We start from the raw sequence: 27,705 nt of genomic DNA, 5'->3' as shown, positions 1-27,705 counted from the left end.
ACTTTCATTAGCAGACCTTACATCACAAATGATTAACATACAGTAACCCAAATCAGATATAACTGCACTTCAGTCTCCACAGACCCTGAGTCAAACTGTCAGCTTGTCAACCCTCATCCTCACCAGGCTACCAGCTAAGATCAGTCCACAATTCCCGTTCCATTAATAATTCCCCACAGACCTTTCAAAAGCAAAAACCTTGGTAGGAAGCTGATTCCATTTCAATCTTTTTTAAAACAAAATCTCAAATTTTGAAACTTTTAAGAATCAGATCCATGAAAAAACAATCCATATTTTAAAAACCACTTCCACTTCCACACGATGAAATACTATATATTTGGAAAGAGAAGAAACATGTATTGGTTAGCTTTGCTGTAGTAACAAGTTACTCCAAAATCTCAGTGCCTTCGAGCAAAGATTCATTTGTATTCCCTCACATCCGTTTCCACTGAGTCAGAGGTGGCTGCTCCCGGCCCACGTGTCTTCTCATTCCGGGATTAACGACGGAGGAGTAGCCCCCATTGAGAATGTTCTCATGGCAGAGGGAAAAAAGCAGGAAAGCTGGTGGTCACACCGGATATTCCTAAGGTTTCTGCCCAGACATGGCGTATGCTGTGTCTGCTCATGCCACTGGCCAAAGTGAGTTGCAAGGCTATGCCTGAAGCCAAGGGGCCAGGAGTGTCTGCTCCTTCCACAGAAGGCTCCGGAAGGCACATGGCATTCGTAGAATTTAAAACTCTCTTCGAGGAAAGGAAGTGAACATGGGGAACAGGAATAAAAGCTATCACAGTGAAGAAGAATGTTTATAGCATACTATTCTCCAGTAAAAAATATATTTATTTATTTATTAAAATGTGTATGTATGTGTTCATGTTTGTGTATGTATGTGTGTTTCTTGTTTCCTATATATGCATTTTTAAATCTCTGGAAGAACACACAGGAAAGCAATTAATAGTGGTGACCTGTTTGGGGGCAAGGGCAGAAGTTAGGCTAATAGGGATCAAGGGTGGGGGAATACTTTTCACTGCATTTTTTTTATACTTTTTGATTTTTGAATTGTCTAAAATTAAATACATGTATTTATATATATAAATATATATGTACATATAAATACATATATTTATATATATTAATATATATAAATATATATATATTTAAGTACTAAAAAAAAAAAGAGGGGAGAAAGGCTTGACAGGGTTCAGCATGCTGCAGAGACAACAAACAGCCGGGTGTCACTGGTCTTATGGTGTCTGAGTGAGACTGTAATGAAGAGTCTGGACTTAAGCGTAGGAATCAGAAAGACAACCCTGGTGGCTGAGTAATCTTAGAGGTCAGAACTAGTGGGAAGAGGGACTCTGTCTGTGTCCTCGGTTCTTTTGAATTATCTCACTGACGTTCACAAGAGCCTGAACCAGAACAGTACAAACAGAAGTGGAGCAAAAGGGACGAAGTCAGAAAATACTTGCATGGTAGAATCCACAAGAGGTGGGGACTGCTTCAATGAGGGCAACGAAGGGAAGAAGGACGGAAACAAGAAACAAGGCTTGAGCAAAGGAGAGTCTGGGCTTTATCCCGCACCCCAGGTCAAGACCCAGCCACAGTTTCGGATGGTCTGATGTGGACAGAGCCATTTTCCCCACTGCCTCGGTGCTTGTAAGACTCAGGACAAGCTCCCCTACACTGGTACCAGAAAGAGGATTGCCTGGAGCCCCCTCAGCCCACTGAGAACTTGGGGACTGGGAACCCCAGAGCGAAGCCAGGAAGAGAAGCACTTCTGAATGGTCAGCCTGCTCTGTCCCTACACTCCCGGGAGAAGCCGGACACTGGAGGGTGAGCTTAGAAAGGTGGGGAAGCGACTGGGGAAGATGCCGCAGAAGGCAATGTCAGGTGGCAAGTCGTGGTGCCAGGTGCAAGCTGACATCACAGCCAACGTGAAAACCCAGCCCCCTCTTCTCTTTCACTGCTCTTGGGGCTGAGGTGAGCTGCGGGAGACTGCTACATTTTGTAAACATTTTATTCAATGTTTATTACCTTCTATTTTGCAGATGCCTTTTCGATTTGGAGTCACTAATTTTTGTATAGGTCTGGACTATTTTTGTAGGCCTTTGAAGTTCATAGGCCCTAGCAGTGCCCCTAATGCCCTGGGGTAAATTAGCCCGTGTTGAGGGCACTTAGGAAGCCACGGGTGACCGCTGCTGAAACCGACTGGGTCATCGGATTAGAACGCCATGCTAAGGAGGCCACGGTCAGGGTTTCGGTTCCTGCCTTGGCTGACTGGTTTTGCACGGCCCAGAAATTATAAATCCCATTTCGGGGTATGGTCAGATAGTGTGGCTGGCACACACTGAGTCATCCCATTACAATCCTAAATGCACATGCCATCATAAAGTGGGTAAAACATGCCCTACCAAAGGCAGGCCCGCCCAGAAAGCACTTATCATTTGCTGTGGAAGGTGGTGGGGCAGAGATGGACACACACAGAGAAGCAACTGGAGCAGACAAAAAGACCCTTTAACCTTTTCCAGCTAGCAGTTCAGAAATGCACAGGAAACCCTCGATATTTGCAGAGTCATGACTTGTGGTTTCGAACACGCACAGCATTGCCTGTGCCTCGCCAGCCCACACAGCTCTGCTGCGTGCAGCCAGGGTGGTGGGCCCGCGGTCCGTGTGTCTCCACAAAACACCCCAGAGAGGCCCTTCAGCTGCCCTGACTCCATGAGGGGATACCGCTGCCTGCCCCCCAACACACACACACACATAGAGACCCTTTTAACCCCTAGTGGTTTATCACAGGATCCTATGATGCTTGAACTAGAAGGCAGGGATCTGAAGGACCCTACCCCTCACCCATGATTCCTCTCATTGCCCACAGCGTCTGATGCAGTCAGGAAAGGGGGTCTGCTTAGCAGAGGGGGCTCTCGGGTTAACACACTGTAGGCTGAACTCTGATTGGCTGGGCTGCTCCGTCCCAAGGATAATCAGAGTTGGTATGCTCAACTCAGGACATCCTCCCTCCCCTCAGCAACAACACCCTGGGCCACATGTTGAAAAGAGGAAAGAATGGATGGAGGGAAGAGCAGAAGACAAATGCTGAGATTTCACAGGGGGAGATGAAGCAGCAACCCAACATCCAGGTGAACTTGGATTCAAAGCCTGTTGCTTCCATTCGCTCAGCAAATACTTAGCCCAGGCAGTGCTGTGGACACAGAGAGGCACTGATACATGCCCAGAAGGGGACTTCAATCTAAGCCTCAGAGGTTGGATTTATCCATTGAGACCAGATTTTTCAAACTGCATCTCAGGGACGTTCTGGAAAACCCAGGTCACAGAAGAGCAGCAAATATACAGAAACAACCTTGAGGGTAGGATGATGTATACAGATGTGCTAGGAGAATGCAATTGGTAACCCGAATAAATCCAATGCCCCGCAATACCCAGTCTCTGCAAAGACCCTCAGTCAAAGATGCAGGGTCCAGGAACCTAAAACAAGTGAGAAGAAATTCTAGTCGTGACTTGCTTCATCTCAAAGATTATTTCTGGATACCATTTAGAGACTGCAGAAACATTTCTCAGGCTGTCCTTTCTCTCTTCCTCAAATCTCCCACCCCTCTCTGGAGGCTCTCTGCCAAATCTTCCAAACCCTCCCAGGTGCCCAGCACCCAGCTTCTCCTTTGTCTCCTTCCTCAGTCCACAGTACTGCAAAAGCAATTAGTTCAAGTGGGCCAGTCCAGGAAGATGTCTTGAACAGGAGGCCTGCATGGTGAATTATAAAGGATGAGTTGATTTTAACAGAGGGGAAGGAAAGCGCATTCCAGGTTGGGACGCATGAGATGCCCTGTCATGTCCAGGATCAGCAAAGTCGCCAGACTGCAGAAGTGGTTGACGCCTGGCCACGAGTGGCTCTGAAGGCCTGAAGTCGGGACTCACTGGAAGTTTTTTGGTAGAGAGGCATGGTGTGCGAAACGGCATTTCAGGAAGACCCATCAAGTGGGTAAGAGAGGAGACTGGTAAGGAATTTACTGCCTCAACAAACACCAATCCATTTTAACAGACGCTCAAAATAGTTCTATTTCTAAAGGGTAGTTCTGGTGGAGGCAACTCGGAAACCTGCTCATCTGAAATCCACAGACAACTCCCAGGTTTCATTTTTGCTTTACTTACAGCCAGCTGCATCCTCCAGGGCGTCCCTTCCCCGAACTTCAGTAAGATTCAGAACAGATGGGTTTGACCTTCCTGTCTCTTTGCCTCTATCTCCCCTCCAGCCAGGGAAATGAGCGGTAAAACTGGTCGGAGAGGGAGGGGCAGTCAGGACAAGAAAATAGGGGCACGGCTCCCTACAGCATGCATCCAAACAAGCAAGGTTTAACTTTATCCTGTAGCAAATCAGCTGATGGTGTGAAATCATAAATAGCATCACTTTGACAAAAGGAGAGGGAAAGCATGGTTTTCATTTTCTATTACTGATCTAGTTATTTGGGTTGTGTCATAAGCCTGTTCCCCTCCTTCCAATCGAAATCCCAGCCATGCTTCAAAACCCACACCAGCCACAAAGCTGCCCTAACTAATTTTCTCAGCCCTCCCTGCTGTCCGTCTCCTGCACACCTACAACAGCACCAGTTTGCCACCTAATCCTAACTCTCTCTTGCATTTTTCTCATCTTGTTTCAATGGATATTCACATCTTCTCCCCAATGAGGTAATACGTTCCTTGAGGACAAGTCTTGCATCTTACACATTTCACACAGACTTTCCCATAGCACCTAGCAGTGTATCAGGTATATAGAAACAAATGAAAACTGTGGCTGAAAAACTGATTCTTTTAAGTGTCTTTAAAATATAGCAATGCTTGCATTTACTTTCTTTTCTATACTGGAAAAAATCCATGCGAGTAGTGGGATTTTGCTTTAGCAAAGTGATTTTAAAATCTCTTACTTCATTAAACTGATAAATACTGACATTGTAGATGCTGGAGCTGGAAGAGAGAGGCATCTTGTGCAAAAGTCCATCTTACATGAATGTAACTGGCGTATAACTGATCTAGAACAAGCATGGAGAGGATTCTTTGTAAGTGCACATCAGTACTTAAAAACTATGTTCTTTAAAGAGTTCAAGTGTTGCCTGCTCTCATCTTGTTTACAGTGGGATTAATTTGGCTTCCTCCCCCAACCCCTCCCAGTCTTTATTTGGACCACATTACACTCCAACCCAACCCTGTCTGAATCATCACACTTTCTAAATAAACGCCCTGCAGTCTGAACTAATGAGGAGATGTTGGGCTGGGAGTAACAGGTTAACCTTGTGTGCAGCAAATCACACTTTGTCAGGTCTTCCTAGCATGGATGCTCCGTTCGTGTCCTTTAACAGTGTGTGTGCCGGCTCTTGGCAGCCTGGTGAGCACGTGTCAGCTTGCATCACCTCCGGATGAGGCAGGAGAAGAGCAGCATGGAGACAGATGCAATGGGGGATTCAACTCCCGGCTCCCCCACTTAGTAGGTGGGTGATCCTGAGCTAGGCCCTTTGCTTCCCTGACTCTTGGTTGTCTTGCCTCTATGGGTGTTTAAAGATTTCAAATATGCATGAGCAGTTAGCACAGTGCCTGAGACAGGGAAACGACCAAGCCATGGTGAAGGCCGGGATCTCCCTTGGGCACTCCCCAGGGCATTGAGCTCTGGGCTGGGCCTGGGAGCACTCGCAGGCTCCCTGTCTACCCAGGCCACCCAAGGCCCAGACCCCAGCCTGCCTGTTAACTGACGAAGCTGGCTACAGCAACACACACGTGCACTGAGGCTCTCCCCTGATTAAAAAAAAAAAAAAAAAAGAATTGGATCAATACTGAAGAGGGGAGAGCTTGGGGGAAAAGTGAGCAACCTGCTCCTTAATCTACTGTTGGAATTCCAGAGCCCAGCACAGTGCCTGGCACACAAAAGGCACTAAGAACATGGTTTTTTAAAATAAAAGTTTTGTTTTTTTTTTATCATAGTAACATATAAAGCCTAAATATTTCCCATTTTAACCACTTTCACGTATATGATTCAGTGGTGTTTCACGTATACGATTCAGTGGTGTTAACTGCATTCACAATGCTGTGTTAACATTCCATATTTTTGAAAGAATAAATGAATGAAACAATCCTCGCTGAACTACCTATCTGCAGTTTTCCCTAGAATCTCTTCTCCACAAGGGAGATGCCCTATACTTACTGAGCTAGAGTCAGAGGGCTTCCAACAGAAAAACAGAACATTTTTTTAGTGGTACTTAAAGACCCCATCACTGACGTTAGATGGAACTATGGCCATCCACCCAAGAGGACAGAGGCCGGTCTGGGATCCCTTATTGAAGAGGACCCTGCTGGGTTGTCCCAAGACACCTGTGCTTCTTTTCTGTTTTAATCAAAATCAATAATTATTTTTTCAAGCTATAAAAGTGATACATGTTCACAATCAGAAACGAGGAAAAAAAAAAGCTAAAAGACCATTTTGATTTTAATAATATTTTAACATTCATTGTTTCAGACTTTTTCTACACATGGGTACACTTCTGTTGAAATGGAATCATAACAAAAAATAGTGTCCTTTTTGCTTAGCAATTTATTTTGATCATCTTTCCAAGGTAATACATTCTCTTCTCCACATAATTTTTCCCTCCATCTAGAAAAGACCTTCATTTTTAAATTAGTTTTTTTTTTTAATTAACTTTACTTATCAAAAAAATAAAAAACTTAGTTTTAAACACACCCACATAATAAAAGACAGAGTCAACCCGGGGATGAATGCGGACCCGGCATCGTGGGACTGAGAGTATCTTCTTGACCAAAAGGGGGATGCAAAATGAGACGAAGTAGTTTCAGTGGCTGAGAGATTCCAAATGGAGTCGAGAGGTCACTCTGGTGAACATTCTTATGCACTATATAGATAACACCTCTTACACTTTAATGTATTGGAATAGCTAGAAGTAAATACCTGAAACTACCAAACTCCAACCCAGCAGTCTGGACTCCTGAAGACAATTATATAATAATGTAGATTACAAGGGGTGACAGTGTGATTGTGAAGTCCTTGTGGATCACACCCCCTTTATCTAGTGTATGGATGAATGGAGGAATGGGGATAAAAACTAAAGGACAAATGGGGTGGGATGGGGGGATGATTTGGGTGTTCTTTTTTCACTTTTATTTTTTATTCTTGTTCTGGTTCTTTCTGATGTAAGGAAAATGTTCAGAGATAGATTGTGGTGATGAACGCATAACTATGTTATCATACTGTGGACAGTGGATTGTATATCATGGATGATTGTATGGTGTGTGAATGTATTTCAATAAAACTGAATTTAATTAAAAAAAAAAAAAAAGACAGAGTCAAAAAAAATACAAACAGTATTGTTCTGGTTTGCTAATGCTGCCTTTTTGCAAAACACCAGAAATGGATTGGCTTTTATAAAGGGGGTTTATCTGATTACAAAGTTACAGTCTTAAGGCCATAAGGTGTCCAAGGTAAGGCACCAATAATAGAGCACCTTCACCGGAGAAAGGCCAACAGCATCTGGGAAACCTCTGTTAGCAGGGAAGGCATGTGGCTGGCATCCGTTTGCTCCCAGGTTACGTTTCAAAATGGCATTCTCCAAAATGTTGCTCTTGAATCATTTTGTCCTCTCTTAGCTGCAGCTCCCCTTCAAAATGTCATTTTCAGTTGCTCTGAGGTCCCTCTGTTTGTGAGCTCTTTTTACAGGACTCCAGTGAACTAATCAAGACCCACCCTGAATGGGTGGGGCCACATTTCCATGGAAACATTCAATCAAGAAGTCACACCCTAATCAAAGGTGTCACTCACAGTTGGGTGGGTCACGTCTCCATGGAAACAGCCTAATCCAAAGATTCCAACCTAATCAACACTAATACATCTGCCCCACAAGACTGCATTAAAGAACATGGCTTTTTCTGGAGAACATAATATGTACAAACCAGCACAAGTATCAAACGGTGTAAATAAAATACAAAGTGAAAGCCCCTTCTGCTACCACACCCAGTCAGTCTCCAGAGCTAACACAGCCCAGTTTTTAATGGTGGCTGATAAATTGTTAAAAAAAATTGTCATAACGTCACATCCCTCCCCTGCTTAAAACCCTCCAACAGCTTCTGTCACCTTCAGAGTAAATTCCAACCCCACCCCAGGGCCTACCCCTGCCGAGCCTCCACTTCTCCACTGGTGGGGGAACCCTCCTCCACCTCTAAGGCTTGGTTCCAAGCCTAGCAATCCATGGTTCTGCGGTCCCCAAGCCCACCTCCAAAAGAGACCTCACATCGTCCCTCCAGAGGCTGGGATCTCCAGGTGGGAAAGACTGAGGCACTGGGAGGCAAGCAGGAGGAGAGCTGGGCAACCTGCGGGGACCCCTCTCCCCAGAGGTCTTTGCCATGGACAAACGAGCCCTTGTCTGACCCTTGCTAAGGACTCTCACATTCACCTTCATGTGATAGAGGCTAAAACCATGTGGGGACACATGGCACAGGCAACAAAGCCACCAAGCTGGGCTGCAGCAGACTGGGCTCTGGTCTTCCTTCTGCTAATCACTAGTGGTGTGGCTAAAACCTCTAAGTTTCCATTGCCTCATCTCCAAAATGAAGAGAACAGACTAGCTCACTGAAATCCCTTCCAACTCTATGCTGCAGGATTCCACCAATTACAGGGAAACAACACTATAGTCAGCTCGGGGACGGCCACCAAGTGATGACAGCTCCCTAGGAACGGACACAGCCAGGTGAGGGAGGTGTGCTCAGCAAGGGCTTGCCCTGGAGAATCCCGCCAGACTCTTTGCCTAAATTATGGCTCTCAGTCTCATTTACTCTCAAGAACTCCATGAAGCAAGTAATTATTACCCTGATTTTACTCAACAAAAAGAAAAAAGAGGCCAGAAATCTTCAGTAACACGCTCAACTTCCCCCAGCTGGTAAGTGGCAGGGCCGGGATTTGAAGCCCAGTCTAACTGATTCTCGCATTCTCTTTTATCTTGTTTCTGTGCGTGGTTCATCATATTTCGATATGCAATTCAGTCAAGTATGTTTTTTTACAGAATAAAACTCTTTATTAAATTAACCAGATATGACTTAACTAATTACTATATCAAAAAAAAATACAAAATCATTAACCTAATCCTCATCTGTTATCAGCCATTGCTTAATTTAACCCTCCTCTCTACAGCTATGGTCTTCAAGCTTGAGCGTGCTTCAGAATCTCCAGGAAGGCTTGTCAAAGGACAGACTGCTGGGCTTACCACTAGGGTTTATGATTCAGTGGTCTGAGGTGGGGCCCAAGAGTTTGCATTTCTAACAAGTTCCCAGGAGACGCTGATGCCACTGGTCCAGAAACCACACTTTGAGTATCGCTGCTCGAAATCAGCCTTGACGGTTTCTGCACAGAAGCCCAAGTGTAAACTACGGTTGTGTTTCTCTATTTGGCCTAATTCCTTGCTTGGAGTTATGAGGTATAATCAACAGATTGCTGCCTTTGGAATAAGGGCCCAAGTTAGGAGGTTTTCCACTTGAACTCCACTCCTTTCAGGGTTGCTAGATGATGAGAACTGCTTAAAAATCAAACTGGGATTGCACAAGGCCCTTACTGAGAGTGCTTTGAAACAGCAGAAGATAGTTCTGGAGCTAGGCTAGAGAGATGGTGCACGGAGAACCCATAAAGGAGGAAAATGGGTCTCGGTGACCTCCGCCTTGCCTTTCACCTGCTTCCTCCCAAGCCCACATGCAGCCATTCCAGCAGGACAGCACGGTCAGGAGGCCGTTCTGCTGGTCCAGAAAGTCGGGAGAGCAAGGACCAGGTCCTGGCTCTACTGCTGACCAGTGAGTGCCCCTGGGCCACTTCCTGCCGCTCTAGGGATGAGATTTCCTCGTGGGTGTATACGAGGAACTGGCCTCGATGACCTAAGAAATCCGCTTCAGTCCAATCTATTAGTGAGAACCGGAAACAGCTTTGGCTAAATATGCTCATGAATATGAGTCTGATGTGACCAGAGAGAAAGAAGAGTCCCACCTGCCAGGGTAGGACCTGAGTAGGATCAGGGGCCCACCCGGAATGGACAGAACCCCCACTCCACCCCACAGGGGTTCCCCACAGGGAGCCATGTCCCCGTGACCCCCTGCTGCAAGGAAGGTGAAATGAGAGAATTCACCTGCACGGCCTGGACAAGAGGTCCGTTCCCTTCCCCTTCTGCCGTCTCTGCCTCACCAATCCCCCCACCTCTCTGATCATAGGTTGTTGTTGTTAACAGATTGAATCCTTCAATGTACACCTTAAACAAAGCGATTCCATGGCATGTAAACTATAACTCAATAAAGTCAAAAAATTTTAATAGCTTTTAAAATGTAAAAGATTTCATTTGATTCTTCTCAACTCCACAGGCAGTTTTGGTCAGGACACCTTCCAGATGATAACACACATGTAGGATTAAAGTGAAGATCAACCACAGAGGGCAGAATCCAAAGGCATCTGGGGGACCACAAACCATTAACCCGTGTTCAGCACCCTCGGGCACCCGAGTTAGGAATGGCTGTCACTTCTGCAGCTGGAAAATGATGCTCCTTTGCCTTCAGGTAGCTGAGCGCTCTCTCAGAACCCTACAGGATGTACAGTCTCCAAACTTCAGGGCACCTTTCCAGCATTTACTTTTTAATTGACCAGCAAAAGAGTAAAAGAGGTAACTGATGAAGAAGCCCCTGGAACCCCTTCCCAGCCCTGGCCAGTCTCCGTGGCCTGATGAGATCCCACGGCAAGCAACAACATGGCAGATTTCTGCAGCATTTCCTTAGCATCCATCCACAGCTGAAAACTTTTTTATGTTCAGCTATTTAAGTCTCCATACACTGAAATCAAGTAAAATAGACTACAACTTAGTGTCCATTTTTCTGTGTGTGAACTTCAAAAAGAAAACCTGCATGTGACAGTTTTTAAATTTTAGGTGTGCCGTACCTGCAAGACCTTAAAAATGTCCAAGAAGTTTCTTTCCTTCCTGTTGCTTTATTTTGCTTGGTCAAATCAAGCACTACCAATGGCAAATACCCCAATGATTGATTAGAGGGTGCGGTGCAGGTGACTGGATTTTCTGGTGATATCAGCTTGAAAGAGCAATTTCTGAAGCGTGCCCTGCCTCATCACGGCCCTCAGATAAGCCAGCGGAGCAGATGCCTAAAACTGGAGGGTGAGATGTGGTGTGTGAGGAGAAGAATCCTAACCAGAGAAAAATCAGGTGCAGCAGGTTTATTTATTTTGACAAATGTTTTTTTCTTAATCATCTATAATAAGACCATAGTACATTTTGCCATGTGTATGATATATTCTGAAAAAGTAACAAAGTCTGGGGAACAGACAGTGTAACTGAACTGCCAGCTATTAGATCTTGGCTTACAAGTCAGAGACTTTTGTGTATGTGTGTCTAAAAATTATAGGGCTGATACATTAGCACGGGCAAAAATTAGCTAGGATCTACTACTCTATTGAGATTTAGAACATCCAAGTACGGTGACTACATTTTTCTGTAGAGATCTTTACAGCTATTTGAAATTATGAACCCATAATATGTAAATGCATGGGGCTAAGAATTACACATTCTTGGCAGAGGCTGAAGATGTTATAATGTGTGCTGTAAATGGCGATGTATGTGTATAAAATCAGTGCGCATATACTAACTGGTCCATTATCCCCTCGAAAACCACACGTAAATTCTCCTGACAGGACAGCCTCTTAATGTGCTGTGTGTGTGTATGAAGGATGGAGTATAAAAATACAACACAAGAGGTCACTAGGCTAAGTAAGAATGCTTTCTGATTCTTCAATGTGACAACACAGGGTTTGGGGACTACATTTTCCTTCTGAACATGATAATTATAACATTGACAATGGTCAATATTATTTATCAACTTCTGGACTCTATAACAGCCACTATGCTGAATGCTTTGTATCCATGATCCCATTTAAGAGTAAGGAGTGTGTGTCTGTGTGTGCAAGGGCATATCTGAGTGTGTGCATGCACATGTGCACGCCCATGTACATGTGTGCATGTGTTTCTGTGTGTGCATGTGTGCACGCATGTTCACGTGTGCTCTGTTCAGATGCTGTGCCACCCTGGTAAATAGCTACTTTCCCAGGGAATGCAACAATTTTTAACGGTGCAAATGTTAGTTTGTCCATCAGCAGGCAGGCAGGCAAACTCAGTCACCCGAGCACCCAGCGACTAGGGGCAGAGCCATGGTACAAAGACGCATCCTACTTCAGATTTAGAGCCAAAATCAAAGCAATAGCCTTTCTGAGCAAAGAGCAGAAAAACTAGGCAACCGCAGTCCAGAATCTGAGAAGAGGTAAAAATTCCCAAAATAGAATGTTGCTGAGTCAGGTCTGTGCAAATGCAGGGTCTTGACTATTGTAAGGAAGAAGAAAAGCCTTTAGTTAAACAATGGCTTTTAATGACTTCTGCAAATAGGTGATTCTCAGCAAGGTGGCTGGATCTGCTACATCAGAAACTTGTCACCAAGAATTTCTGACAAAGCAACAAAAGTAGAGCACGATTAAGCTTTTCTGTAATGTAAACAGAAATATACAGATATATTCACCAAATAATTCCCTTTTACAATCTTTCTCTCCTTCCCCAACTCCCTAGCAAAGCAGTTTAGGGAAGTATGCAAGGCCTCTGGGTACAAAACGGCACACAAACACCTAACTATTTTCCGTACCACCCAGCTTGTGGGCAAGATTTCTGTGTTCTTGGAAACTAGCTGGAATCTGAGTTAGAAGATCATTTGCAAACTAGGCACAAGTACGTCTAACCTCAGAGCGAAACCTGAAATTGGAAGCATTTCCCTGCCTTCAGGGAGCTTTCAACATTCTGCAGGAGTCAAGGCAAGAAGCTGGAGACAAGCATGACCTCATCAGGCGATATTCAGAGCTACCACCTACTAATACTTCAAGGTACAGATTCCCAACTGCTACAGAGAGTCAGAGAAATAACAGGTGGGCTTTTTGCTGAAAAAGTGGTTTGGGTTTATTTATGTTGGTATTAGAACAGAGAAACCTTGAGGTTATCAAGACAAATGCAAATCCACTGAAGGAAGCTGCTGTGAAGCTGGGCCTTGGAATGGGATCCTTGAATCTCTTCCTGACATATCACAGCCTAATCATTACATGGTTTTATTAGGCCTCAGTACAGTTAGTCTGTTCCTAACCTCTCCATGCCACCCCATCCCCGACAGCATATATTACTTGGCAGGTACCACCCAGGGAGGGACTATAATGAAAGAGGAATTCCCACCGTCACCGTGAGCCATACAGTGCTTGTCAGCAAGCTACGCAGCCCTCCTGGAAGTTAAAATGTAGAACTATCCATCTAGAGAATTATAAAACACAAATAAACACACACCACTGGGATGTCCTAACACCTGAATTTAGGGAGCTGATATTCCTTCGTGTTGGTAATTGCATTTTTACAACAGGGTCTTTTTTTTTTTTCAATATTTTTGTTGTTGTTGTTCTTTACTTTTTTTTTTTAATCTTCATTTTATTGAGATATATTCACATACCATGCAGTCATATAAAACAAATCGTACATTCGATTGTTCACAGTACCATTACATAGTGGTACATTCATCACCTAAATCAATCCCTGACACCTTCATTAGCACACACACAAAAATAACAAGAATAATAATTAAAGTGAAAAAGAGCAATTGAAGTAAAAAAGAACACTGGGTACCTTTGTCTGTTTGTTTCCTTCCCCGATTTTTCTACTCATCCATCCATAAACTAGACAAAGTGGAGTGTGGTCCTTATGGCTTTCCCGATCCCACTGTCACCCCTCATAAGCTACATTTTTATACAACTGTCTTCGAGATTCATGGGTTCTGGGTTGTAGTTTGATAGTTTCAGGTATCCACCACCAGCTACCCCAATTCTTTAGAACCTAAAAAGGGTTGTCTGAAGTGTGCATAAGAGTGCCCACCAGAGTGACCTCTCGGCTCCTTTTGGAATCTCTCTGCCACTGAACCTTATTTCATTTCCTTTCACATCCCTCTTTTGGTCAAGAAGATGTTCTCTGTCCCACGATGCCAGGTCTACATTCCTCCCTGGGAGTCATATTCCACGTTGCCAGGGAGATTCACTCCCCTGGGTGTCTGATCCCATGTAGGGGGGAGGGCAGTGATTTCACCTTTCAAGTTGGCTTAGCTAGAGAGAGAGGGCCACATCTACAACAGGGTCTTAAATGGCTCCTCCAATAGCAATTTTCTAAAATGCCACATAAAAGAGCTATTGCTCCATGAATAAAAATCATCCCAGATTGGCTTTGAGCTAAAATGCATGGTTTTAATCCTTGGTACCCAGTAGATTATCTCTTCCTAAATTCTTTCTGTTAAAGGATAAAATTAAAATTATGACACCCCCTGAAGCATATCAGAATTGAGCTAAACTAGGGGGAAAGCCACAAGTGAATTGGACAGTGTGGGGAGCCCAGCATGGAAGTTAAGATCCACTGTAATCAATTCTCCAAACCTGACCCCCTTAACCAAATGTATTTCCGCTTGCTTCTTACATGTGCCTTTCTGTTGAGGAGATAATTCTACACTGAGCTTTACATAGGTCATGTTGGTCCCACTACCATTCCTTTGCACAAGCTCCCCCCAACCCCATCCCAGTATCTCAGGGAACCTCAGCATCCATTTAGTGGTGCAGTGGAGAGAATATGAGCTCTGGAATCCCAACTCTGTTACTTAGCAGCAGCTGCATCACCTTAAGCAACTCAGTCCAAATACTCCAAGCTTCAGTTCTTTATCTGTTAAATGGGAATAACAGTGTCTAACTGAAAGCTGCTGTGAGAATTCACGAATGTAACCCAACTGGATAGTGTGGGCCACACAGCAACTGCTCAAGGTCAGTTTTCCACCCCTCATCACGCCCCCTTCTCAAGGTTCATCTCTAGTCTCACGTCCTGCTGACTCCAGCACACACACCTCTCTTTTCTTTAGTCTTAGAGCCTTTTCAAGCTCAATTACGTTAATTAGCCCTTCAGCAGTCCTGTTTGTGTCTTGTACACATCACCATCCTCCCAACCAGATTTTCAGATCTTGCCCTTTATGGCAAGATCACATCTTAGGTTCCTTCTGAATTTCTGCAGAACTTAGTTCAGGGCTAAACACCCAATAGGAGCTTCAATGCACTTTGTGTTCAATGTGGGATCCCAGCTTCCCTCCATCCAGACCTACAGATCTGCAGGAAGGGAAGATCTTGTGTGACCAGGCAGTCTCCAGGGCCAGTCTGCACCTCTTCAGCAACTTTAGTTGGCTGCCTTCAAGCAAGATGGAAGTCCATCCTCTCAGCCTGGGGGCTGCTTCAGGAATGCATCTGAGTCCCCAAGAGGGCAGACCAGCCAGGAAGAGGGGGCTGCGCTCCTAGTCCTCAACCAGCAGATGCCCCTCAGCCCAGGAGGGGAACAGCAAGCTGCAGACACCCAGAGACAACCCCAGAGCTCTCTAGTTTGAGTACAGGTAAAGGGTGCTCATTGGACACAATGGGGTTGACTTCTCTCGCTGACAACAGCCCTTCTCTGTCCACAGAGCAGCTCTGCCATCACTGCCCATTCGCTGAGAAGGGATTGGTTTGAGGAAGTGCCTTGCTCTCCAGACTCTGAAGCTAACCTTGTTTCCCTAGGATAAATATGGGTTTCAAAATTCCTCAAGGTCACAAGAAAGCCACCAAGGACATGCAAAGTCTGCCTGGCTGGGTAAGGGTCCCATTCTCTGCCCTCTGGGGATCCCTGCAGGTGGGGAGACACTTTGAGAGGCAGCTGAGGGGTCCAAGGACACAGAGCCACAAGCTGTGGTCAGCAAACCTCGCTGCTCACACAGAGCCAATCAGCAGGCTGACCCCAACTGCCTGCACCCCACCTCCACGGCAAGGGGCTCAACATTTCTATGCAGCCACCTCCACGGCAAGGGGCTCAACATTTCTATGCGGCCACTCTTTCTTTCATCAAGGAGGCACCAAAACAGCTTGTAACCTCCTTTCCTGACATCAAGCTGCAAGGGTTCCCTCTTCTCACAGCACCTGCCATTGTCTCTCAAAGTCAAAGTCATGGTCTTGTTTCAGACTCCAACTACTCCCCTCCCAGACAGTGAGCACTGCATTGTGTGCGTTTTCTTCTTTGCTCCCCCCACCTACTGTCTGGCCCAGTGCCCAGGATAAAGTAGGTGCTCAAGAAACACGGGTTTAAGAAATGAATGTCTACTGTATGGTTCATTTTTCGGGAAGTTCAATCTGAAAAGTGTTTGTTCTACTCTTAATGCCTAAACAGTTTGTGAACGATAACTAAGCAAGCTTATTCTTCGAGTGCAATTAATTTGCCTGAATTCAGAAAAATAAGGATTGCTTTCATAAAAAGAATTACTGGGTAAAAATCAAGAGTATTGTATTAGCAAAAGACTTGAGAGAACCAAAATATCCATCTGTAAGAGACTGGGTAAATCAGTAAGAATCTAAGCAGATTCTATGCAAGGGAATCTATGTAGCCAGAAAAACGTATGAACAGAAAATGAAGAAAGTCTTTATAGTCAGAATCCAATATTTCCAAGATATATCAATAAGCAGAAAATGTAAAGTGAAACATAAAACATATGACATGCTTCCCCATTTGGGTAAAAAAAAAAAGTGTCAACACACACATATGTGCACAAACTTGCACATACACACAAATACATATTTTCTTCTATCTGCATATACAGATACAAGGTACTAGAGATATTTTCTCTAACCTAAAGAAACCAGTGACAGTGGTTGCCTTGGATTAAGAGAACTAATGAATGGACAAGGGTGGGAGGAAAATGTTTCACTATAAATACCCTTTTGAATTTTAAACGATGTAAGTGTTGACCTATTCAAAAAATTAAATCAAAAATTCAATGCAAACAATATGTGGAAAAGTAATTTAAAAAAATCTAGTTCAGAGAAACATAAAAGAGAAATTCTCATTTCAAAAGGGCTCAAGGCAGCCGTTGAGTCATCTGTTAAACTGTGGAGGAACAAACCAAAGAGGCACCACTGTCGGAAGAAAGGATGCCAGCGGCCACGGAGGCTGGAAGTAAGGGTTCCAGCCCCAGCTTGTCACCTGCCTTCCTGGGTGACCTGAGAGAGCGGACTGGCCTCTCTGAGCCTCAGTTCCCTCACTTGTGAACAGAGTATCTGGACCAGTTCTGAGAGCACTGAGGCCTCTCTCTTCTCCGGGAGTTTGGGGCCTGTGGGTAGACAAGAACTAGTTACTTAATGACAATCTAATTTTAAAAGAAGAGACACTCCTTTAAAAGGAGAGGGTGTTTTCTTCCCTCCCCACAGCCCCCTCATAAAATTCTGTGGTGAGGAGATTAAAAACCCCAAATCCCTGCTCACCAGAAAGCAATAAAACTAATGTCTCTGACTTCAGGAGCTTAAAATACATTCAATGACACACCCTTCCCTCCAAACACACCTGCTGCTTTTTTCCTCCCTGTTCCCACATCCTCTCTGGACAGGCCAAGTGCCCATTTATTGCAAAGCTGAAATATTTCCTCTTTTATTCTAATATTTCCTGTAGGGCCCCTCCCCTCTTTTATTTCTGCATACACAGCCATCTGGGCTGGCCTAGCAACACCAGGAAGCTTCAGAATTTAAAGACACTGGAAACATGTCACTTTTTAAAATGAACAATTAATGCCTCCCCTCAAAACATACTTTTTAAAAAGGCAACTTAATGGCGACTGGACTTTGCCCATTCTTAGAGAGACTTACACATATAAACTCTCCAGGCAGAAGTTAGTAACGAGATGCTTTAAAAACAGGGCCCGGCAGCCACCTCTGCTGACCAAACTTGCTCTCCAAGCCCCACCTCAAACCTGGGAAGTGGCTCCCTTGGTTTTCCATGTTTCTCTTGGGAATTCAAGAACACTGGAGCCAGAAGGGGTCTCTGAGATAATCTAACTTCACATTACAGATGGCCAACCCGGGGCCCATCAAAGAAAGGCTCCGTTGGGGATACACAGTACACCGACCATAGGGCCAGGACAAAGGCCAAGTCTCTGCCTCTCCCCTAACTTTGCTTGCTTTTGTCACGTTCCCTCCCAGATGCCCAGCTGGTTTCCCTCACAACCCAGAGCCCACCAAGCAGCACCAGCCTCCCCCAGACTGACCCTCGGGCCTGGGCCCCACGCTCACGGCACTGCCACTAGCCCTGTGAGGTCAGTATGCATGCGCAAGTGGAAAGGGTGATATTTTGGGTTAAATAAAATATATTACTAAAATTGATTTTACCTGTTTCTCTTTTTTTTAAACATGGCTACCAGAAAATTTAAACTGAAATAGTTGACTCACTATGTATTTCTGTCAGTCTGCACTGCCCCAGGCCACATGTACTTACCCCTTCAGATCTCAACCAGCAAAATCTGCCTGCCCCATGTCCCATCCTCTGGGTGGCCAGACATTCTCTGCGCCCCAGACCAACCCATGCTCAAGTGTCAATGAGTAAACAGGGTACCCCCACCCCCGCCCCAGGGACAGCTAGGTCACACTGCTGAGGCCTCAGGATTATTTTAAGGCATGTGTCTCTCCTTTCTCCCTGGGTAGGGAAGATTCAGCGCCCTCCTACGTGGCAGCAGTGGTTTCCCGTCAGTTGTCCTTCTTGTAGACTATACTTTTACCCCCTGAAATACAGTGGGAGCTTGAGGAAGAGGGAGAGGGTGACAAATCCACAGACACTTTTCCACAACAATCCTCAGTCTTCTCTCCCTTTTCCCTTCAGGTTCGGAAGAGAGATTTACAAAACATCTCAATCCTGGCAGTTTCCATGGACGGACTCCCTCATTCTCGGTCAGGAGCTGTTCTAAGAGTTTTGCGGGTCTCATCTCACTGTCCCCATCACCTTAGGAAGCTGGTTTCACTATTACTGTCACCATCTTACAGGTGAGGAAACCGAAGCCTGGAGGGTTAAGAACATTCCCAAGGCAGCCGCAGGTAAGTGGCTGTCCAACTCCAAAGCCCAGGCTCCCCACCATCCCTTCCTGAACTCCTCTAGGCCTCAGTTGCCTCATTTGCCACCTCACGCTGGTGCCTGCCTCCCGCCGTCCCCGAGGACCCATCCTCCCCTGGGACTAGGTTTCCGAGGAGGCACTGGTTTAAATAATCCCCGTCTCTTGCCATTCCCTGGCTTGGGCCGCACCCTTTCACCCAAGTCCAGCAAACCTGTCCTCACCTGCCCAAGGCACCACACAGTCCGTCCCTCCCACCCGGGTGCCTCCCCAGCCCCTCAAAGCCCCTGGCCCTCTGCTTCCCTCCCCATCCCACCCACCCACCCACACGTGGGTGAACTTGATCAGGGCTCCACATCCCACAGGAAGGATTTTGTGTTTCATTCATTCAGCCAGTGTTTCCCGAGTATATGCCATGCCCCAGGCATTCTTCTAGGGAACAGAGCAGTGCAGGAGCCGAAGTCTCTGTGCCCGGAAGGAGTGCAGGTGGTCACCCAGCATGATGCCCCAAGCACCCTAAGCCAGCAACTCAGGCTCAAGTTTCCCAGGTCCTCCTGCTACTCTTATTTTTTTAATCATATTGTTTACTGTAGAATATAACACATATACATAGAAGTGATAGCTTTCCAAGTGCAATTTAACAAGTAGTTAGAGGACAGATGTCAAAGAATATTATGGGTTACAGTTCCACAGTTTCAGTTATTTCCTTATTGTGAAATATAACATATAATACAAAAAGATAATATCTTTCAAAGTATGATCTAGAAACTAGTTATGTAGAAAATTTCCAAAAAATGTTTTGAGTTGCAGCACCACAGTTTCAGTTATTTCCTTACTGTGAAATATAACATATACACAAAAAGGTGATAACTTTCAAATTGCAATTTAACAAGTAGCTATAGTACAAATTTTTTCAAAAGATGCTATGGTTACAGTTCACCATTTCAATTCTTTTCTTCTAGCTATTCTAACACTAGCATCTAAGAAAAAAAACTCCATAGAGATTCAGTATTCATAATCCCTTGTTAAATTCCATCTTGTTTGTTGCTACCCCTTCCTCTAGACTTTGGGGATGTCTAGGCAGTGACCACCCTAGCTTGTTCACGTTGAAAAGGACTGTCAGCTTTATGCGAAAAGGGGACACATCTGGTTGATGTTTTTGAAAAGGCTATTGCCTCTGGGATTTGGGACTTAGCTGGCATAGGAGTTCTCTGAAGGATTTAAGTTTCTGAAGAATAAACTTACTGAGTGAAACTTGTATAGAGTCTCAGATAGGGATCCAGGTATTCTTTAGGGTTTTCAGGACTACTGTTGACTTGGGCTTATCATACTGTGGCCATTTGGCATATCTAGCTGAAGCTTGCATAGGAGTAACCTCCAGGACAGCCTCTTGACTCTATTAGAATTCTCTTAGCCACTGAAACCTTATTTTGTTGCCTTTCTTTTCTCCCTTTTGGTCAAAAAGGCATTCTCAGTCTCTCGAAGCCAGGGTCAGGTTCATTCCCGGAATCCATGTCCCACATTGCCAGGGACACTCACTCACCTGGGGGATTCTGTCCCACATCAGGGGTAGGGTGATGAATTTATCTGCAGATTTAGGCTTAGGGAGAGAAACAAAAGAAGTTCTCGAGAGATGACTCCTAGACATACCTCCTACTACTCTTATTTTTAGATCAAGGAATTATTAGTTAGCGGGCACTGAGGGGTTTTTTTACAAATGATTAAATAAATTACAGTATATTAATTAAAGGAATGTTATACATCCATTAAAAACATGTTTCTGAAAAACATAATGACATTGGTAAATGTGACCAAATGTTCAATACCTAATACCAGCAGTTCTTAACTCAGTGGCAGGTAGAGAGGAGGGGTGGAAAACACAATTCCAAGCACATCATGGTGTGTTGGGGGCTGGGGGTGACAACTGTTTTCCTTCTCCAAACTACAGAAGGTAAAGTTCATTGAAATCATCTTGCCCAGAGAAGAGACTTTGAAAATACATTTTCTTCTATGAATCAGTGATTCACGAGGGAATATGAGTATCAGACTGTCAAGGGATTGCTATGTTTATTAAAACATGGGATGGGTTTTTTAAGTTTCGAAAAACAAGGTTTAATCTTAATTATATATATGTGTGTGTATATATATATATATACATATGGGGTGTGTGTGTGTGTGTGTGTGTTGGTAGGTATAGAAAAAGGACTGGAAGGAAATACACCAAAATTAGGGGGCTGTAGCACATTTTTGTTTTAATTTCATATTTTTCCACATTTTCTGAATTTTCTATTGTGAGTCTTATTGCTTTTATAATCAGAAAATTAACAGTAAACTGAATGCTAATAGTTTTTTAATTTTCTCACAAATCTGTTTTTACAGGCATCCTTTCAGTGGGGTTTGGAACTCAGCAGGGTGAGAAGCACAAATGGATTTCTCCATTCCTGCAGGGCTGAGTGTGCCCCTTGGCCCTGAGGAGAAACCCTCCCTGCGTCCAAGCTGGCAGCCAGTTGTCCACAGCTGTTGTGAGGAGGTTGCAAATGAATGGAGCTGGTGGAAAAACACAGCATTCCCGGCTCTCCAAGGATGCCATTATGCTTGGAACTCTCGTCCACCAAAGAAGTAAATAAACAGAAAAAAGAGGTGGTAGCTGGGTACGGACAAACCTCAGTCCCGGAGGTGTGTCAGCTGCCAGAACCCCAAAACTCAGCTTCCTAACATGTGAAAGAAGACCCCTCTGCCCAAGCCAAGCCCCCGCTGTGACCAGCAGGGCTAACACAGCTTGACAATGACCCTCCTGGGCTGTACCTCTTGAATGCCACCTTCTCTTCCTCTCCACCATTCTGCTGTACATCAGAGCATGTGAACAAGCTTCATTTCTGCCCCTAGGCCCACAGCTGCCTGTCTTCACACTCCCCAAAAGCACCGAAAGGCATTCCTTCAACAACTACCCACTCAGCCCTCCTGCAGGCCAGGCAGGGTCCTGCAAGCAGGCAGCAGAGTCCCTGCTCTCATCGAGCTTGCCTTCTAGAGTGGGGAGGCAGACAATAAACGAGAGAAGATTCAAGAACACAGGCCAGACAGTGTTGTGCTATAAAGAATATAAGGCAGGGTGATGTTTAAGTTGAGATCTAAATGACAAGAAGCAGCCAGCTGTGGGAAGATCTAAGGAAAGGGCCTTCCAGACAGAGAGAACAGCCAAGCCAGAAACACATGTGCTCCATGCACTCAAGAAACAAAAAGCAGCCGGGAGGGTGGAGCACGGGAGAAAGGGGAGGAAGTCAGAGTAGCAGGCAGGGGTCAGACCCCGTTGTGCCCACCGGATAGATTTAAGCAAGGTAGTGATCTGAGTTGCTTTCCTGAAGGAAACTCACTCTGCCTGTTCTGTGGAGACTGGATTGGGACAGGACATCCTGCAGAGAAGGACTTGTTGCCATCTGTTGAATCAATGGCTGGATTTTGCCAGCATCCCTGATGGCAGGGAGGAGCCAGTGGCTTGGCCCCAGGGCTACTGAAATGCCTAAAGAGCCCCCATCTCTTCTCATCCACACTCTGCTTCTAAATCCTTGCCTTCCCTGACAGCCCCTCCACAACAGCAAGGAGTACAACCGACAACAATGAAGAAACCAGCCAGACGTCTGTCCACCCATGCCCAGCCCTCAGCATTCATTCGGCAAACACTGCCCACACCCAAGTGTGGCACTGGGTGCCGGGGTATGAAGACAAGCAGTCCCCAAGCCCTGCCCTCAAAGAGCTCCAGCACGGGGCACTTATGCCAGCCTCGCCAAGGACCACCCGCAGTCACGGGCTGCCCAGCCCCCAACCTCTCCATCTAGGGCTCCCACTCAGGCTCCCCGCCCCAGCAAAACCTGGTGTGAGCCCTGCAATGGTGCTGATGAGTAGGAATTCACACCAAGGGGTTAAACAGGGAGACAGGCCTACCTGCTCCCTCCACCCCCACCCTCACTCCTCCCTCCACCGACCCAAGAATATGCTAAGTCTCAGGAATGAAGTTGTAATAGTGGAATGGCAGGTACTATTTATTAGAAGACAAAGGAGGGCTCAGGGATCGGTTTGAAGAGTGAATGGGTGAAGGGGAGTCCTAGGGGTTCGTTTGGGGTAGGGGCCAGGAAGAAGGAAAGCGCTTTCTGTGCCTTCCTCAAAACTCCTTACAGCACCAAACAGGTATACCTCAGCTTGGAGTCAGAGAGAACTCCAGCTGATCTGCCACTTTCAGAATCTCCTCCTGCATAAAAGTCATCATTGCCATGATTCTGAAAACCAGTCACCTCCATGTTAGCTGATTCTTAAGTTCTTCCCTGTGAGATTTCCAGGGTGTACCTCATTTTGAACAAATGGGAGGCGGTGCCTAGAAAAAGCACACATGCTGGCTCAGGAAAACCTTGTGCCCTACACCCCGCCGGAGCAGTGGCCTTCCAAGGAGCCCTGCGAGATCTCTCCACACAGGTCAGGGTTCACTCTAACAGCTCCTATCAGTGGCTGGCAGGTTTTCCTCCAGTGAAGCCCAGCCATCCCGGAGAGAAGTCGGCCGCACCCCTGGTTCCAGACCCTGGAGTCTCTTCTTCCCAGGAGGAGAGGAGGGGTTAAAAATAGCCTGGACTCCCTGAGTCCCCCACGGGCACAGATCCCACACCCCCGCCCCAGCCTCAGCCAGCTGGTCCCTCCTCGCCCAAGTTCCCACAGCCTGCTCTGAGAGTGAGGAGAGCTGCTCACCCCCAGTGGGGGAGGGGAATGAAGCCCCGCAGGTCCCAAACCATGCCCTGGCGAGCAGCTCGCCTCTCCATCCCTCTGGAATTGGGGTGCTGGAGGGAGGCGAGGGGCCGGCATTATTATTAGGGGGCCTCTTTCATCCCAGTCAGTCCAGAAACCCCCAGCTGCATGCTCAGATTACATGAACACAGTGGGTGAAGTTACAGGAATAACTTTCTCCCCGCTCTCTGCCTCAGTCTCCCCATCTGCAAGACAGACAAACAGCCAAACTATCCACCCCTCATGAGATGAGCATACAATGGAAGTAAAAAGGTGCTGTCAGATTGTAACACTGTATTATCATTATGATAACAACTGGTTTCTTCTACAGGAGTCCAAGCACAGCTGCAACACAGACCCTTATCTATTCCTAAGAGCAGAAGAATTATATTCAGTGTCACTGTGTTAGCCTTGAATTCAGGATACTGAGTGCCCTTGAAAGCAATAAAACTTGCAAAATATTCTCTTATAAGTCATTTCTGACTAATATAGATTGACATACATAAGTACCCAGATCATTTTTCATTTAATAAGGTTCTGCTGGACTGTCCATAACGTTATAGACTGAAGGATATGAATTGACTTAATATATTCTGGTTTGGGGGGAAAGAGTTCTCCTCAACCATCTTTCCATTTATCGTTCAATTCCTTCCCACCCATCCACACTGGTGAGGAACAAGTGGCTAAAATCTAAGTGGCCGACTTGCAGTTTTTTTAAGACACTTTGTGTGCTCAATAAAATACAGCGTAAAAAACATTTACTGAAAACCCACTCATTGTTGTTTAATAGCTGTGTCAAATACTATAACAACATTTACTCCAACACCCCCAGATAATTGCTCATCTTTCTCATTTGGTTTCCGCAACAGCGGAGCATTTGTGTCCAAGTGTAATTGATCCAAAATTGGGCTCCCTTTCAAAAATATCTGTAAAACCTAATTACCAGGAAAACAGAGTTCTGGCATGCTACAGAAAGTGGGTGCTTCAGCGAGACAAGCTGCAAACTCATCTTGGCTAATCAAGCCACATTATGTTGCAAAAGCAGTTTGGGGAATTTGGGGTGAGGAGGGAGCAGGAAAAGTTGGGGTAGTGTCAGACTGGAGTCTACAGTGACAGTCCTGACTTTTTAAGCCAAGGGCATGCATGGAACAGGAAATACGCCACACTGGGTGGCAAGCATGGATTTAGAAAGTACCAGATAATGAGGCCATGATGTGTTTGGGGTGTGGGGGTGGTATTTCTGATCTCAGGCCTTCAAGTCCTTGGGGAGGGAACTCTCCCCACCCTGGCCTGGGAGGCTAATGTCATTTCTAAGTCTCACTGGGCTTGAAGGGCAGGTCACTTTTCTTCCATGGGCCTGAGGTTGTTCATCTGTAAAATGGGCCTTTCTAATACATCTAGGGTGTCTTTCAGCTCCAAAATTCTGTAACTGTCTTTAAAGCAAAAACCATGCTTTCTCCTCCCTCGTGAACTTGAAGAAGGTTTAGGGAGTGGGAGCAGGAGGAGTGAGAATGAAGGACTGTTTCCTCCTCTCACGCAGTTTTGTATATCAGACCTGTTTGTAGGATAATGGTTTCTTTCAGTCCGGGACGGACCTACCGGGGTGGTTCTACCTCGTTGCCCTGGATTCATCAGCGCGGCCAACGAGGAACTGAGCCAAGCCGCCGGACTGCTCTGAGCCTCTCTCCAAGAGCGAGCCACAGCACACACCTTCCCCTTAGGCGGGGGTCTTCCCTCACGACTCCTCTTTCCGTCCCAGAGACCCCAGAAACTCCAGCCCTACCCCTGGGAATAGTCCGGCGAGGCTCCCTCGGCAGGCAGCACACGCAGCCGACCCCGGGCTCCTCGGCCCGGCTCCCTCGCCGCCGACGCTGCGGCACAAACCTCCACGGCTCCGCGTATTTCAAAGGTAACCGTACCGCTTCGCTCTTCTTTGGCTTCTCCTGGACCTCCTTCAAGTGAAATCAGACAAGCAGTCCGGATAACAAAGCAACACAGCGGCAGGAGACAATTCGCTTTCAAAGTAGCCTTACGCGCACTCCGTGAGCAGAGACGAGCGCGGTTCCTGTGCGTGTAACTAGGAAGAGACCCTGCGCTGCCCCGCGCTGGTGACGGGTATCGGGCCAGCCTCGGCTTAACTTTCCGGAGGATCGGAAGAACCTTGTGCACTCGCCCATTTCCCCCAACTTCCCAATTTGACAGCAACAAGTATCTTAGGGTGCCTGCTGAGTGCGATCTCAGACTGGGAACCCCACGTAGTCCTCAGGCTGGGTCGCCAGGTGCCAGGTCTGAGATTTTTCAGCCCGTTTTCTGATCTTCAAGAAAAGATACGAGGTGCGGGTGCAAACTCCCAGTAAACCGTCCCTCTCCAAAACGCACCCACGCCCTTCCGGCATAAGTGCGGCAAAACTTTTGGCAAAAACCACCTGTGGCTGCAGATAGGCCCTCCCAGCCTGGGCCCGGAGGCGCCGCCGGGCCCGGGGCCGTACGCGCCCGCAGAAGTTCCCTTCCAGCCCCGCGCGCCACTTCGCTCCGGGCCGCGGTGCCAGCCAAGAGGCGCGGCGCCCGCTTGCTGGCTGGCTCTCCGCTGACTCTCCCCCTCCCTCCCTCCCTTCCTCCTCCCGCCTCCTCCCGCTGCATGGCTGCCGCACGGAGCCCCTGAATAGCCACCGCAGCCCCCCGCCCGTCCCCGCCCGCGCCCCGGGGCGCGCGGACCGCTGGCTTCCTAGCAACAGCCCCCGCCACCGCTTTCCAACCTTTGGGATGCAACGCCGGCCTCCCAGCGCCCCGAGAACCCCCGATCCGCCTCGGGAGCGGAGGTGAGAGGAAGACCACGACCCTCACGGCTGCGGGGCGGCCACCGCGCTCGAGCCCGACGCGCGAAGCCACTCACCTCTACGCGCCACCGGATCCGCGCAACGCTGGCACTTGAGCCGGGCCGCGGTCCTCGCGTCCTCCCTCACCGTCTCCTGGTCCTCGGCCGCCGCGGTCCGTCCCTGAGCGCCCGAGCCGCGCGAGCCACCGCCGCTGTCAGAATCTCGTGGCGGGGCTGCGCCGGCGGGTGTGGAGCCGAGCGGCGGCGGCGGGCGCGCGGGCAGCTCCGCCCCCCTCGCGCCGCGCCCCCGCCCTCCTCGCGCCCCGCCTCCCGCGCCGCGGCTGTCAGTCCCGCGCCCCACGCCCGGCGCCCGCTCCCGCTCGCGCTGCCCGCCTCGCCGGCTCCGGGGGCGCAACGGGCTAAAGGGCCCGGATGTCTGCGGCCGCCTCGCGCTCGCCTCCTCCCCTGCGCCCCTCGCTCGCCCTCTCACACATGCACTTGCTGTGCCTCAGCCTCCTCCTCGGCTACACGCTTAATTTCTATTTTGACAGTAACTGTTGCCGAGTGGGCGGCGCTGCGGGAGGCGCCCCAGACCTACGGAGGCGGTGGGCGAGAGTCAGGCCCCGACGCGGGGGCGGAGTGGGGGGCCGGGCAGAGACACCAGCCGCTCGGTGCTCCAAGTCCTTTTTTTTTTTCCCTTTCCTTTTCTCTCTTTGCCTCCTCCAGGATTTAAAGGGACAGTCCCAGAAGAGGCGAAGGGCCAGGCGGCCGCCGTTTCTCCAGTCTCCAGACGCCCTCTGCGGCCCGGCCGGACCCGCCCGCACCCCGAGCGCAGCCTCTCGGCCCTGCCGGGTATTTTTAGGTCCACACCCGGCCAGGGGCAATGGAGCGGCAGAGCTTGTCTCGGTCATCCTGGCGCACGACTATTTTTACAGAGTCCGTCCGATTGGGGGAGGAAATAAAACAACTCGGCAACTGCTTTCCCACCTGAAAGTAGGGAGGGAAGAGTGGGGGCGAGAAGTTTCCCAAATGCTCTCGGAATTCCAGTGAGTGCAGAAGGACACCTCACCAAACACGCGAAACCACAAGCTTGC

The 27,705-nt window shown here is 47.3% G+C and overlaps 1 protein-coding gene across 2 annotated transcripts in view; it reads right to left on the bottom strand.

Moving 5' to 3' along the window:
- The window catches only part of ZBTB7C (zinc finger and BTB domain containing 7C), a 362,970-nt gene extending 336,084 nt beyond the window's left edge, over positions 1–26,886 (bottom strand). For both annotated transcript variants that reach the window (XM_037806042.1, XM_037806041.1), the window contains exon 1: positions 26,690–26,886. The gene's annotated coding sequence lies outside the window, so the exon portion shown is untranslated. The remainder of the gene's footprint in view (positions 1–26,689) is intronic.
- Between the last annotated feature and the right edge of the window lie 819 nt (positions 26,887–27,705).

The sequence above is a fragment of the Choloepus didactylus genome, chromosome 16, assembly GCF_015220235.1.
Source record: "Choloepus didactylus isolate mChoDid1 chromosome 16, mChoDid1.pri, whole genome shotgun sequence".
NCBI lineage: Eukaryota > Metazoa > Chordata > Mammalia > Pilosa > Megalonychidae > Choloepus > Choloepus didactylus.
The sequence above is the reverse complement of the archived record's forward strand: the minus strand, read 5'-3'. Positions and strand labels throughout refer to the sequence as shown.